A 14,742-nucleotide genomic window follows, 5' to 3' on the forward strand; every position below is an offset into this window, starting at 1 on the left:
AGGAGAGTGTGTTTTTCTCATGGTTTTATCAGGTGTTTAGAGAGCTGCATGCCGTAGTAAAATGGACGTTTTAGTCTATTCAGTTTATAATCACATATCAGCTGTTAAAATGTCCGCAGTGCTCCTGCGCCATTACATCATCATTAAAACAGAGAGGAGCGCTTACATACTCTTTAAAGTCAACAACAGACAAAGTTTTAAATGCTTAAATGTCCTAAAAAAAGACCAGAACTGAATGAACAGAGTGACTTTTATGTGATGTGCAACTCCTTTCCCCTCGTAAATGTTTTTCTCCATAAGTAGATTAGGTTATAAATGTAGAGAAAGTCGCAGCGTCTTTCAGTGGAATTGGAATGAAATCTTTAAATGTGATTTTCTCCTTTTTCAGTTTTGGAGGTGCAAAAGAGAAACAGATTTCAGTTCAAGAAAACATGTATTTTTTATGGAACATACCTAAAGGAATTTTAATACAGGATCTTCCATGCATTACTTTTAGAAGACTATTAGTTAAAATGATGTGCACTGTACACCCCCAGCTGAATTCTGTGGTTTGTGATCCTCTGATATTGTGGTTCTGAGATGGCTTTTATCATCTTCATGAAGGACAAGCAGTACGCTTACGGGAATCGCTATTGCAAACGCTCCTGCTTGTTCTTGCATGATGTTACACAGTCCTCGCTGTTGGACAATAATGAACTGGACAATAACTCTGGTTCTCCGGATGAAATAGTGAACACTTTTCTGTTGCACCACTTCGGGAGCCCCCACTATGACAAATATTAAGAAAATGAAATATCTGCACCCTGGAAGTGATGTTCACCATGTCTAAACTTTCCAAGAGAGACAATACACACTTCGATCAGTGTTACATTTTTAATCAATTATTTATTGATCATATGAACTTCCAGTCCTCTCTGACTGAAGCTGAGGAGAGAGCTAAGATTGCTCTGGAGTCCAGTGCTCTGCTGCAGCACGAGAACTCCAGCCTGAAGGACCAAGTGAAAACACTGCAAGGCTCAGTGGAGAAGCTGGAGGGAAAACTTCATGAGACCCACAGGATGTGTGAAGAGATATTGGACGTAAGTGAGAAAAGCCTTAATAACAATTTAGACGTGCACATGGAAAGAGATTTGTACAATTGTATGGCCAAAAGTAAAAAAAAAACAAAAAAAAAAACTGCACATTAAAAACAATGCTCTGAAAGTGATATGTTAAAAACCGTAGCAACACTTTTGCAACCTTTTCTAAATTTTTATCACTTGCCACTTTTATCACACCTGACCACAGGTGATCACTTTAACACTACATCCTGGCTCGGCTCGGCGTCCCATAAATTCCATTAAAATGCGCCAATGAAATATTTACCAGTGTGTCTATATTATTCATCACTTTTAGTGAAATTCAATATTTTGAAATTTCCTTTGAAGCCTGTAGACACCCAGCTGATAGAACTCGATTGTTGCACGGTTTCACTGGGATCCTAGTGCAGATTCAAGTACAGTGTGTTTTAATTGAAGAAAGATTCATGCTCTTTTAAAGATTAACAGGCTTTTAATATGTTGGAACACACACTTTTGCTTCCCAGATTTTAAAAACCACTAGCAGCTGCCTGACCCAGCTCATGAAGAGCTTGAGGACTAAATGATGACGGTGTAATGAAAAACCCATGGCACGATAATCATCCAACCCAACATTATAATTTGAATTATATCACAGCATTTGTTTACAGCTACACTTTTTTAATTTAAATGACCCATTGTGGATGTGAATATTAAGCAGTCATTAAGTTTGAACCTCTTCTAATCCATGGTTGTCTTCTAGGAGTGGGAGCGGGAGCGAGAGGGGCAGGATCACAGCACTGTTTTGTCCCAATTTGAAGACACTAAGGTAAGCTTTTCTTCTCTTGAAGCCACTGTTTCTGTGTGTAGTGGGGTATTGTAGCACGGAGGAGTAAATATATAATGTTGGGGATTTTAAACACTCATTTTGAAATCCTGATTTCAGCCATCACTCATCACTTGAGTTCACAACTGATCATTTGATCACAACCAGATGTCCTGTGGATCTTTGTTTGCAAGCTTTCTATCTAATGTGACTGAGTAAACTAGCTAACTGTCTTTCCCAACAACAATCTCTATTCCAAATCAAGGAACTCTTGTTTCTAGTGGAAAAGAACAGCCACCTAATAATATTTTATCAGATTTCCTTTAGTTTTTGTGTTTCTTGCATTCAAGAAAGATTTCTGGACACATTTTTTAATTTTCTAAAAAGCTAGTACACAGTGCTGCTTTGAATCAAAATGGAGTCCTTTAAGTGGCATTTCATTATAATAATTATAAGGTTTATCAGGAAGATTTTTGTTTAATAACGATAGAGAAAATTAATTTAGGAAATAGTGAAAAACATGCACAATGAATGCATAATTAATATTCTCTTACTTAATAAACCTTTTTTTTTTTTTTTTTTTTTTTGGAAGCCCCAGCAGTTAAATGATTTTCTGTGCAGAGCGTGTGGACTGCCTGATCTATGGAGTGTCAGCTCTGTAAAACAATAATTTCTTTTCTATTCATATCTGTATTTGTATCTGTTCATTTTGAAAACGTTATTCATGTTTGGTTACAGCCCTAACGGATGAATAAATGAATACTGTAAATGTATCATGGACATTTACATGAATGTGGTCTTTGTTTGTTCAGCGCATTTTATATCTGCGTGCATACTCACACACATGACACATGACATCTTTTTTTTTTTTTTTTTTTTTTTTTTTTTTGCATCCCATTGCCTTATGAATTTTTCTGCAAATATCCTAAAAATGACAAGAAAGTGTGCCTCCTATTCATATATGTATTTTGTATCTGTTTAGAAAGCATCTGTTAAATTTCAATAATGTATTCATCTTCAGTTCCATTATTAGTGTAAAAGTAAATAAAGCAAATAGCCTTTGGTCCCTGACCTTCCAGGTCTCCCGAGCTGAAGCTGAGAAGGGTGCTCAGAATGTGCTGGAGTCCAGTGCTCAGCTGGAGCACGAGAACTCCAACGTGATGCACCAGGTAAACACACTGCAAGTCTCAGTGAAGGCGCTGAGGGGACATCTCTATGATGCCTTGCATTAAGCTGTACTTTTCAAATTAATACCAGGACTTCACAGGCTGAACTCCTGATTATTGACTCTCCTGTCTACATTTTTGGTGTTTTTCCCCTTTTTAACACTATTGTAGCAAATTAGTGGGTGCACAAAGAAAGAGCTTGGAAATAACGGTCCCCAAATGGTATGTTAAAAAACTGCAGATACACTGCTGCAGCCTTTTCTAGCTTTTCATTACGTGCTGCTTTGATCACACATGACCCGTCTCATGAAGAGCTTGAGAACTGGCATTATCATGGCATGATAATCATGCAACCCAAAAAAGTGAAATGGCCCATTGCAGATGTGAACATTAAGCACTCAAGCTTGAACCCTTATCTGCCTCATGGCTGTGTTTTAGGAGCAGGAGCGAGAACAACAGCATTACATTGTCCTTTGGTCCTATGACGATGACACTAAGGTAAACTTTTCTTCTCATTAAGCCACGAGTGCTATTGTGTATGAAAGAATTTTTTGTGACCCAGAGGAGTAAACACAGCCACATACGGTTCTTCCCCAAACTGGTGGCACGAAGGTGGAAGCACAGAATTGTCTAGAATGTCTTTGTATGCTGTAGCATTAAGATTCCCTTCACTGGAACTACTGGGCCAAACTGATGTACAGCAAGGTGTCTTTTAAAATGAAGCAATTACAGTTTAGTTATTTAGTTGCAGTTGGTCAGATGAAGGTAATAATTGCAGTTGGCCAGATGAAGGGACAAAACCACATTTTTCCACTAAAACATGTCTGCTAGGTCGTGATTGAACAGCACTGATCTGGTCACTCTATGTGCAGTACTAATATTAAGTCTTCATTTTATTTAATAATCTATGAGATTTTAGGGAATAGTGTTTACAGATGTTGTGACGTATAAACTGTGGAGCTATTCTTATGAGTGATGATACTGTCCTTAAAAATTTTGAATGTGTGTACAAGTAAATAAAGCTGAAAACATTTGTTCGTTGAACTTCCAGTCCTCTCTGACTGAAGCTGAGGTGAGAGCTAAGATTGCTCCAGAGTCCAGTTCTCAGCTGGAGGATGAAAACTCCATCCTGATGGAACAGGTAAAAACACTGCAAATAATGTTTGCAACTAAATGCTCAGTACTAATGTTGGTACTGTACCTTTGTCCTTTAATGTAAACATGAATGGAGTGATCTGGCGTGACATGTGGAGTTGTAATTTGCGAGTCTATCTGAGGGACACTCGTAACCTTGGAGAATTGAAGATGACTTGCTGAAAAGAATGGGCCAAAACTCAACTGCAGTTTTTTTAGAAAGCTTATGATTTCTTACTGTATATGCCTCATAGCTGTAATTACTAACAATGGCTTTGCAACAAAGTACTAATATTGGAAATTTGTTGTGTCTGAATTCCTTCATCCCCTATCAATGTCATGCTCTCAGAACACTCTGGAGCACGAGAACTCCAACCTGAAGAACCAAGTGAAAACACTGCAGAGCTCAGTGGAGACACTGGAGGGACAACTCCATGAAACCCAAAGGATATGTGAAGAGATACTGAACGTAAGTGAGAAAAGCCTTAATAACAATTTAGACATGCACATAAAAAGAGATTTTTACAATCATACAGCTAAATGAAGAAAAAAAAAATCCTGCGCACTAAAAACAGTGCTCATTTTGCATTTTGAAAAAAATATTCATTGGACAATGCACTCTTCGTTTGTCCCACTTGTACACACTGCTTCTCTTTATGATAATTGAGAGACCTCTTAAAGGGGCAGAACCTTGTAACCAACTGCTAATCATTGAAATGGTAATGAACACGACTGACATCTCAAACTTACACATATCAGCGCCAGTCAGACTCACCACCTGCACCATGGAAGTGATGTTCACCATGTCTAAACTTTCCAAGAGAGACCATACACACTTTGACCAGTGTTACATTTTTATCAATTATTTATTGATCATAATCATACAAACCAACATTGCAGTTTTAATTACATCACAGCATCTGTTTACAACTATGCATTTTCCAAAAACAAGTGAAATGGCCCATTGCAGATGTGAACATTAATTACTCAAGTGTGATCCTTTTCTGCTCCATGGCTGTGTTTTAGGAGCAGGAGCGGGAGCGACAGGATTACTGTATCCTTTGGTCCCATTACGAAAACACTAAGGTAAGCGTTTCTTCTCATTAAGCCACGACTACTATTGTGTGTGGAAAATAAAAGTTGAGAACACAAATAGTGTAAAACCATTAAAATGTAACAAATTATCCTAAAGTAAGTATGTCATAATATGTCAAAATTTTATCTATTCTCAGGAGTGATGATACTGTCTTTAAAGTTTTTGAATATGTGTGTAGAAGTAAATAAAGCTGAAAACATTTGTTTGATGAACTTCCAGTCCTCTCTGGCTGAAGCTGAGGAGACAGCTAAGATTGCTCTAGAGTCCAATGCTCAGCTGGAGTATGAAAACTCCATCCTGATGGAACACATAGAAACACTGCAAGGCTCAGTGGAGAGGTTGGAGGGACAACTGTGTGAGACTCACAGGACACGTGTCAAGTTATTGAAGGTAAGTGAGAAAAGCCTTGCATTAATCTGTTCTTTTGTCCTGTAATGTAAACATGAATGGAGTGATGTGTCGGGACATATAAGAGGAGAACTTAAGCTCACTGGCCAAGAAACTGAATCTGGAGATGGATGTTTCAACAAAATAACGACCCCAAACATACAGCCAAAATGACTGAAGAAGGTCTCGCATGGCCTAGCCAGTCTACTGACTTGAATCCCCTTGCACATTTGGGGGGAAATTGAAATTGCGAATCTATCCGAGGGACACTCATAATCTTTGGGAATTGAAGATGATTTGCTGAAAAGAATGGGCCACAATTGAACCACAATCCTTCAGAAAGCTTATTAGTTCTTACTGTAAATGCCTCAAAGCTGTAATTTCTAACAGTGGCTTTGGAACAAAGTACTAATATTGGAAATTTGTGGTGTCTGAATTCCTTCGTCCCCTATCAATGTCATGCACTCAGAACACTCTGGAGCACGAGAACTCCAACCTGAAGAACCAAGTGAAAACACTGCAGAGCTCAGTGGAGGAACTGGAGGGACAACTCCATGAGACCCACAGGATGTGTAAAGAGATATCGAACGTAAGTGAGAAAAGACTTAATAACAATTTAGAGGTGCACATAAAAAGAGATTTTTACAATCATACGGCCAAATGTAAAAAAAATAAATAAATACGGTACACTAAAAAACAATGCTCCACAAATGATGTTAAAAACTGCTGCAACAGTGAGTGAGTGTGTGTGTGTGTGTGCGGGTGCGGGTGCATTTTGCATTTAAAGAAATCATTTATTGGACAATGCACTCTTCGTTTGTCCCACCTGTACACACTGCTTCTCTTTATGATAATTGAGAGACCTCTTAAAGGGGCAGAACCTTGTAACCAACTGCTAATCATTGAAATGGTAATGAACACGACTGACATCTCACACTTACACATATCAGCGCCAGTCAGACTCACCACTCGGGAGCCCCAGTATGACAAATATTAAGAAAAGAAAATATCTGCACCATGGAAGTGATGTTCACCATGTCTAAACTTTCCAAGAGAGACCATACACACTTTGACCAGTGTTACATTTTTATCAGTTATTTATTGATCTTAATCATATAATTATAACTGCAATGTTACTTTGTGTCACAGCATCTGTTTACAACTATGCATTTTCCAAAAAAAAAAGTGAAATGGCCCATTGCAGATGTGAACATTAAGCACTCAAGTGTGAACCTTTTCTGCCCCATGGCTGTGTTTTAGGAGCAGGAGCGGGAGCGACAGGATTACAGTATCCTTTGGTCCCATTATGAAAACACTAAGGTAAGCATTTCTTCTCATTAAGCCACGACAACTATTGTGTGTGGAAAATAAAAGTTGAGAACACAGATAGTGTAAAACCATTAAAATGTAACAAATTATCCTAAAGTACGTCGTGTTCACTTCCAAACTGCACACAGCTTGTTTATATCCCTTTTCTCATAAGCATTAAGCTACAATTAGGCTACTTTTCATTAGAGCTGATTTACAGCAGTCTGTCTTTTAAATGACGGAAATTACATTTTAGTTATTTAGTCGCAGTTGGCCAGATGAAGGTAATAAATGTGGGACAAAACCACATTGTTCCCCAAAAGCATCTCTGCCAAGCTGTGATTGAACAGCACTGATCTGGTCACTCTATGTGCAGTACTAATATTATATACTTCATTTTATTTAATAATCTCTGAGATATTAGGGCGTAGTGTTTACAAATGTTGTAACATATAAGCCATTTATCTATTCTCATGAGTGATGATACTGTCCTTAAACATTTTGAATATGTGTGTAGAAATAAATAAAGCTGAAACATTTGTTTGATGAACTTCCAGTCCTCTCTGGCTGAAGCTGAGGAGAGAGCTAAGATTGCTCTAGAGTCCAATGCTCAGCTGGAGTATGAAAACTGCATCCTGTTGCAACACATAAAAACACTGCAAGGCTCAGTGGAGAAGTTGGAGGAACAACAGTGTGAGACTCACAGGACACGTGTTAAGTTAGGCAAGGTAAGTGAGAAAAGCCTTGCATTAATCTGTACACTTGTCGTGTAATGTAAACATGAATGGAGTGTTTTGTCGGGACATATTAGAGGAGAACTTAGAGGAGAAACTGAATGTGGAGAGGAGATGGATGTTCCAACAAGACACCAACTCTACACATACAGCCAAAATGACTGAAGAAGGTCTCGCATGGCCTAGCCAGTCTACTGACTTGAATCCCCTTGAAAATTTGGGGGGGAATTAAAATTGCGACTCTATCCGAGGGATTCTCATAAAGTTCGGGAATTGAAGATGGTTTGCTGAAAGGAATGGGCCAAAATTGAACCACAATCCTTCAGAAAGCTTATGAATTCTTACTCTATATGCCTCAAAGCTGTAATTAACTAACAATGGCTTTGCAATAAAGTAGTAATGTTGATAATTTATTGTGTCTGAATTCCTTTGTCCCCTATCAATGTCATGCACTCAGAACACTCTGGAGCACGAGAACTCCAAACTGAAGGACCAAGTAAAAACACTGCAAGACTCAGTGGAGAAACTGGAGGAAAAGCTTAATGAGACCCACAGGATGTGTAAAGAGATATCGAATGTAAGTGAGAAAAGCCTTAATAACAATTTAGACATGCACATAAAAAGAGATTTGTACAATTGTATGGCCAAAACTAAAACTGCACACTGAAAACAATGCTCCACAAGTGATATTTTATAAACCACAGCAACACATTTGCAACCTTTTCTAAATTTTTATCGCTTGCTACTTTTATCACACCTGACCACAGGTGATCACTTTAAGACTACATCCTGGCCCGGTTACCCAAAAAATTACATTAAAATGCACAGTATTTAGATCAGTCTACTGAAACAAACCACTGATGGTTGACCAAAAAAATTGTGCACCTCGTATTCATATCTGTATTTCTATCTGTTCATTATGAATAAGTCATTCATATTTGGTTACAACTCTACTGGCTGAATAAATGAATACTGTAAATGTATCATGAACATTTGGTATTTATTGCATTTGGCAGACGCCCTTATCCAGGGCGACTTACAATTATCTCATTTTTTATACAACTGAGCAGTTGAAGGTTAAGGGCCTTGCTCAAGGGCCCAGCAGTGGCAGCTTGGTGGTGCTGGGATTTGAACTCTCAACCTTCCGATCAGAAGTCCAACATCTTAACCACTGAGCTACCACTTCTTACATGAATGTGGTCTTTGTTTTCCAGCGCATTTTATATCTGCGTGCACACTCACACATGAAAGTAAAAACCTAACGCTGGCATGACTTTTCTTTTTTGCATCCCATTGCCCTGTGCATCTTTCAGGCAATGACAAAAAAATGTTCCTCCTATTCATATATGTATTTTATATCTGTTTAGAATACATCTGTTCAATTTCAATAATGAATTCATCTTCAGTTCCATCTTTACTGTAAAAGTAAATAAAGCAAATACCCTTTGGTCACTAAACCTCCAGGTCTCCGAAGCTGAAGGTGAGAAGAGTGCTCAGAATGCTCTGGAGTCCAGTGCTCAGCTGGAGCACGAGAACTCCGACATGATGCACCAGGTAAACACACTGCAATTCTGAATGAAGTCAAAGAAGCACAAAAAATAAGATCATCAGCCACTGTGGGTATAAGGGGTGATGATAAGAACACTTTTAGGTAACAGCAAAGGTTCTGTACATCAAATAAAATGGCTAAAAAAAGTGAAAAGAATGTGTTTATTTGTTGTTCTGTTTTTTCTTTTCTGTTTATCATGAGAAGGAGAAAATGAGAAATTGCAGAGTTTGAAGAGGCAAAATTGGCAATGCTCTGAGTGGGAGTGATGATATTACTGTCTCTCCCCTGTCAATCACAGAGACAACAGCCAACCGTGGGTCATATAGGCAGAAGATAACAGATAACGCTTTCCTCTGAGTGTGTTAAGGATAGTTCATACATGACGCATCACTTTGCGTGTTAGCATGCACCCTGTCTGGTTGGAGGTTTTCCTGTGATTGGGGAGAGTAAGCTAGTAGGTGGGAATTGCCCAAGACCAAATTGGGGAGAAAATGGGGGGTTGTTGTTGTATACAGTTGATGCTTTTGTTGCTGTTTTTTTTTTGTTGTTTTTTTTTTGTTTGTTTGTTTTTTTCAGTTTTTGCCTCCTAAAATCCAACCCCACGTCCATGTCGTAGGAGGTGGTAACAGCACAATACATCCTGCTAACCGTGCTGGCTAACGGGGCTCTGGTAGAATTTTCATTCTAATTACCAGGTTTGTAAAGATTGATCCTGTCTTTTTTTCATCCAGGGAAGGAAAATGTCCCCAGCATCCTGACATAATGCTAGAATACTATAAGATACTATCCTGACTAATGCTAGAACTATGTAGTTCTGTGTTGTTTTATGTTTGTAGCACCTTGGTCCTGGAGGAACGTTGTTTCGTTTCACTGTGTATTAACTAGCTGTATATGGTTGAAATAAAAGCCACTTGACTTGACTTGACTTGATTTTACTCATCATTTAGCAACACATGCTGTGTGAATACATTTTGTTTTCATCCAAACAACTCAGTTTTGCTATTATGTATGCAAGCTAGTACAAGTATTTTGTTAGTTTTGGGATAGTTGTATCCAGAACAGTTGCTAAAAAATTCCTACTTGTATTACAGCTTCACGGTATAGTGTTTGGCAAAAAAAAAAAAAAATGTTTTTAGCACATTTATCATTGTCCATTTTTAAAATCTGTATTTCAGTATGTCTGTAATACATTAGAAGACATTCAGGCAATTTTCAGACATTTGTGAGTTGGCACTCTTATTCATCAAAAGCCAAAACACTTTAAATACACTCACAAAACTCTAACTAAAAGGTAAAGCTCACAGAGACCTGAAAGTACGCAATGACGACTAAATAGCAGGAGAAATGGAATTTCTCAGTTATTTTGCCACTTTATTTTGTCCACGTCTATTATAAAAATATTATTTAGCAGCACGTGAAAAGGCCAAAATCAAATTACAGAAAATAGCATATTAGGTGTGAATTAAGTTAGGTGAAAAGAAAATAGTGACAATGACAAGAAAACTGAAGGAGGAAAAAAAGATCTACCTAGGTGATCATGGACACCAAGCACATGATACATGGAAACTGCTATTTTTAAATTGTTTTAAGGCCAGAAGTCTCTTGCACACCAACAGGTCACTTACAAAAGTTTGTGGATACCTGACCATCACAACATGATGTATGGTGACCCATACTTGGAATCTGTGCTCTGCATTTAACCCATCCAAGTGCGCACACACACACACAGTAGTGCACACACACACACCCGGAGCAGTGAGCAGCCTTTTTTGCTGCAGCGCCCGGGGAGCAGTTGGGGGTTCAGTGCCTTGCTCAAGGGTCTCACCTCAGTCGTGGTATTGAGGGTGGAGGAGAGCGCTGGTCATTCACTCCCCCCACCTACAATCCCTGCCGGACCTGAGACTCGAACCCAGGACCTTCAGGTTCACCTTCAGGTTGCAAGGCCGACTCGCTATCCATTAGGCCACGACTGCCCAATGTGCTCGTTGAACATTCCAGATTTAGTCCCCCTTTCCTGTTATAATAAGCTCCACTCTTCTGGGAAGGCTTTCCACTAGATTTTGGCGCGTGGCTGTGGGGATTTGGAGTGTATTTGTGGGGATTTGTGTTCATTTCAAAAACATTAATGATGTCAGGCACTGATGTTGGGTGAGGAGATCCGGGCTGCAGTCGGTGTTCCAGTTCATTCCAAAGGTGTTCAGTGGGGTTGAGGTCAGGGCTCTGTGCAGGAGACTTGAGTTCTTCCACTCCAACCTTAACACACCATGTCTTCATGGAGCTAGCTTTGTGCACAGGGGCATTGTCATGCTGGAACTGGTTTGGGCCTCTTAGTTCCAGTGAAGGGAAATTGTAATGTTACAGCACACAAAGACATTCTATACAATTGTGTGCTTTCAACTTTGTGGCAACAGTTTGGAGAAGAACCACATATGGGTGTGATGGTCACGTGTCCACATACTTTTGGCCATATCTTTTTGAAGAGTGCCAGTAGCAAGAAATCCAAGCAGTGAAATAACCTGGATAACTTGGAAATAATTTTGGACGACTAGAACATTAAAACAGTTTGTACATGGTCCATCGGGTCCATTCACACAGTACTGTACTGTGTCTTAGGCACCCTATATTTAGTACAAATTTTGTTATAGATGTTTATTTTATCACATTCAAACATTTCAGATTTCCAAACCTTACATTTCCAAAAAAAAATTTAAATGTTACAGAAAAATGTATGTCAGTAAAGAAAGCACCATATTACATAACAGACCATTTTTCAGACATAATGAAGGCTATTGTGTTTTGCTGCAAACAAAGAAGTCAAAGCCTCCAGAAGAACTGTAGCAGATTCTCCAAGATTGTCCAAGTAAAACTTGCCAGCTAATTTTCTTATAAAACACACAAAGTGTACCTGAGACTACTGATGTTAAGCTATTAACACTATTATCACTATTTTTAAAGGCAGCTTTGCTTTAAAGCATTTCTTTTGCATGTACTTGAAATAGTTTAAGACCCCATCTGCACTTGTATCTCTGAACTTCTTCCAGACTCTCTTTCAGAGCTGAATTTTCCACCGTGATTTTCTTTATCACTAATTAACAGGTTGAAGCATCACCATCACCACCACCACAGTCTTACTGGTTTAATGTAATTAAGTAATTAAGCTTACTAATACTTTTGATGGCTCTAAATTTTTTTCTCTTTTCTTTAATCGGAGGAACAGGAATAAACTACTACAATGGGGACACACTGGACACTGCGCTCCTCCATTTAATAAAGGCATTTTAATGAACATGGCTGTCTTTTTAAAAGCACTGTTACCAAAAAACAAATGGCCTAGCACTGTATTATAGCCTACTATATAAGGCATATCACATTCTACAACACTAAATACCAACCAGTAGAAACAGTTTAAATAGCAGTTGGGTTGTTATTGAGGTGATGTTCAAAATGAATGTGGGCCAACACTGAGTCAGACCGCGCCAGCACTACTTGGCTATCTGGGTAATACATTAGATAGCTTTTTAAAAGTGTGTCTACTTTACTAGAGCAAATGTATCAAACTTATCTTCTATTACACTATTTTAAAAAAACAAATTCTGCCTGTTCAATCACGAAAAACGTCTCTTCATATCTGTGTTTCGGCTCCTAACGTTCAAAGAGCCGATTCAGTAAATGACACACGGCTACGTTTTTTTTTCTTTTCACCTCAGTGGAGAAAACGCCAAGTGGATACCTGAGGGAAGAGTTTTTTTTTTGTTTTTTTTTTGAGTTTCTGAAATAACTAACATTAATCACTTCTATTTAAATCAGTAGGTTAGAATAAACTATTAATCTTTATTTTAACAGTTAATGTTTAGCTAATCTCCCAACGACGTATTTATCCTGTCAGGTTAGCATGAGTCAGCTAGCTGTCTAGTGTTAGCCACCACTGAAGACTGCATTACACTGATGAATTGTGCTAAAATAAATGAAGAATTTAGTCTCCAACTTCAATCTGTCACCATCAGCAGAAAACACACACATTACTTCACTCAGTTTATTTATTTATTTATCCGAAATTAAGTACATGCTAGCCTCCTGTTAGCTACCGTTGCCATGGTTATGAGCTGCTCCTGCTGAATACGATGGCTGAGTGAGATCCGCCATCTTGTGACGGTATTCGGCGCTGCAACAGCAGCAACAAATAGAATTTTTGAGACTGTAAATTTTTCATATCAGTATAATAAATCTCCTAATAGTTCATGCAGTTAAATAATCTGTTTCATAACATTTTTTTTTTCTAGAAACATCCTGCATTCCTCATTCATTAGTGTTACAGTTTCTGCACACAAAATTCCCATTGTAGTTCAGGGAGAAATTAAATCTGACACCTCAGTTATAATTTTACTAATCACTTTTACCAGCATTTCATTTTGATCACATCTTGATTGTTTTATTTCAAATCCATTGTGGTGGTGTATAAAGGCAAAATCACAAAAACTCCATCATTGTCCAAATACTTCCAGACCTGACTGTACATATATATATATATATATTCCTCATTTGCCTTTGAACCTAAGGGAATTGTTACAATGACTTTTCTAACCATAACTGTATAAATAAAACTGTCTCCTCTTCACTCCAGTTGACACATTTTAAAGACTGTACTAACTCTTTGTAAAGACTTTGTTGTAACTCCGTGGTGGTACATTAAATTAGACAGGCTCTGGATAAAATGTGCTTTAGAATGTAGTATTACACTTGTTAAATTTCAAGAAAATGGTTGTTAATGTATATCTCTGTTTGTTTTCCTCTTATAGCATCCAAGCTGGAGGATAAGGAGAATATCATGGATGCTCCCACAGAAGCAAAAGCATCTCCCTCAACTACACCCCTGCCACCACATGAATCTTGCAGTTAAGAGCAAACACTCTTTCTCATGGATTCTGATGGAGGCAGATGGCGGAGGTGGATACGAAAACGTGAAAGACAATAACAAGTGGTCAAGCGTTCATGTGGTTCCATCACAATTTCCATGACAACTGACTTCCCTGTTGCTGGCACGGTGCAAGGTGTAGAGGTGCACAGCGGCCATGAGGAAGCTATGACCCAGGTAAAGTCTGCCAAGGAGGGGTTTGAGCCACTGATGAACACATTCCTGGAGAAATTGTGACTTCTGTACTAGCACAACACACCGATCACTGCTATTCCTTTATACTTTTTTCCGATGTTTACTTTTGTGTGTGTGTGGTTTTTTTTTTGGCTTATATTTTATTTGTAATATAACATATGACTGGACAATTTAAAAATATATTTTATACTGAGTTTGTTGTAATCTTTGCACATCATTATATCTGCTTACATTATATTTAAATTTCTGATCCCATTCTGAAAACCATTAGTAAAAGAGTTCATAAGCTTACAAATTATTAAGTGTGTTGTATTCACTTTGATGACGGTTCCACCTTGACTTGAATGCATTCTTTCTTTTTTAAGAATGTACCGAAT

This window comes from Pangasianodon hypophthalmus, chromosome 14, assembly GCF_027358585.1.
Source record: "Pangasianodon hypophthalmus isolate fPanHyp1 chromosome 14, fPanHyp1.pri, whole genome shotgun sequence".
Classification (NCBI taxonomy): Eukaryota; Metazoa; Chordata; class Actinopteri; order Siluriformes; family Pangasiidae; genus Pangasianodon; species Pangasianodon hypophthalmus.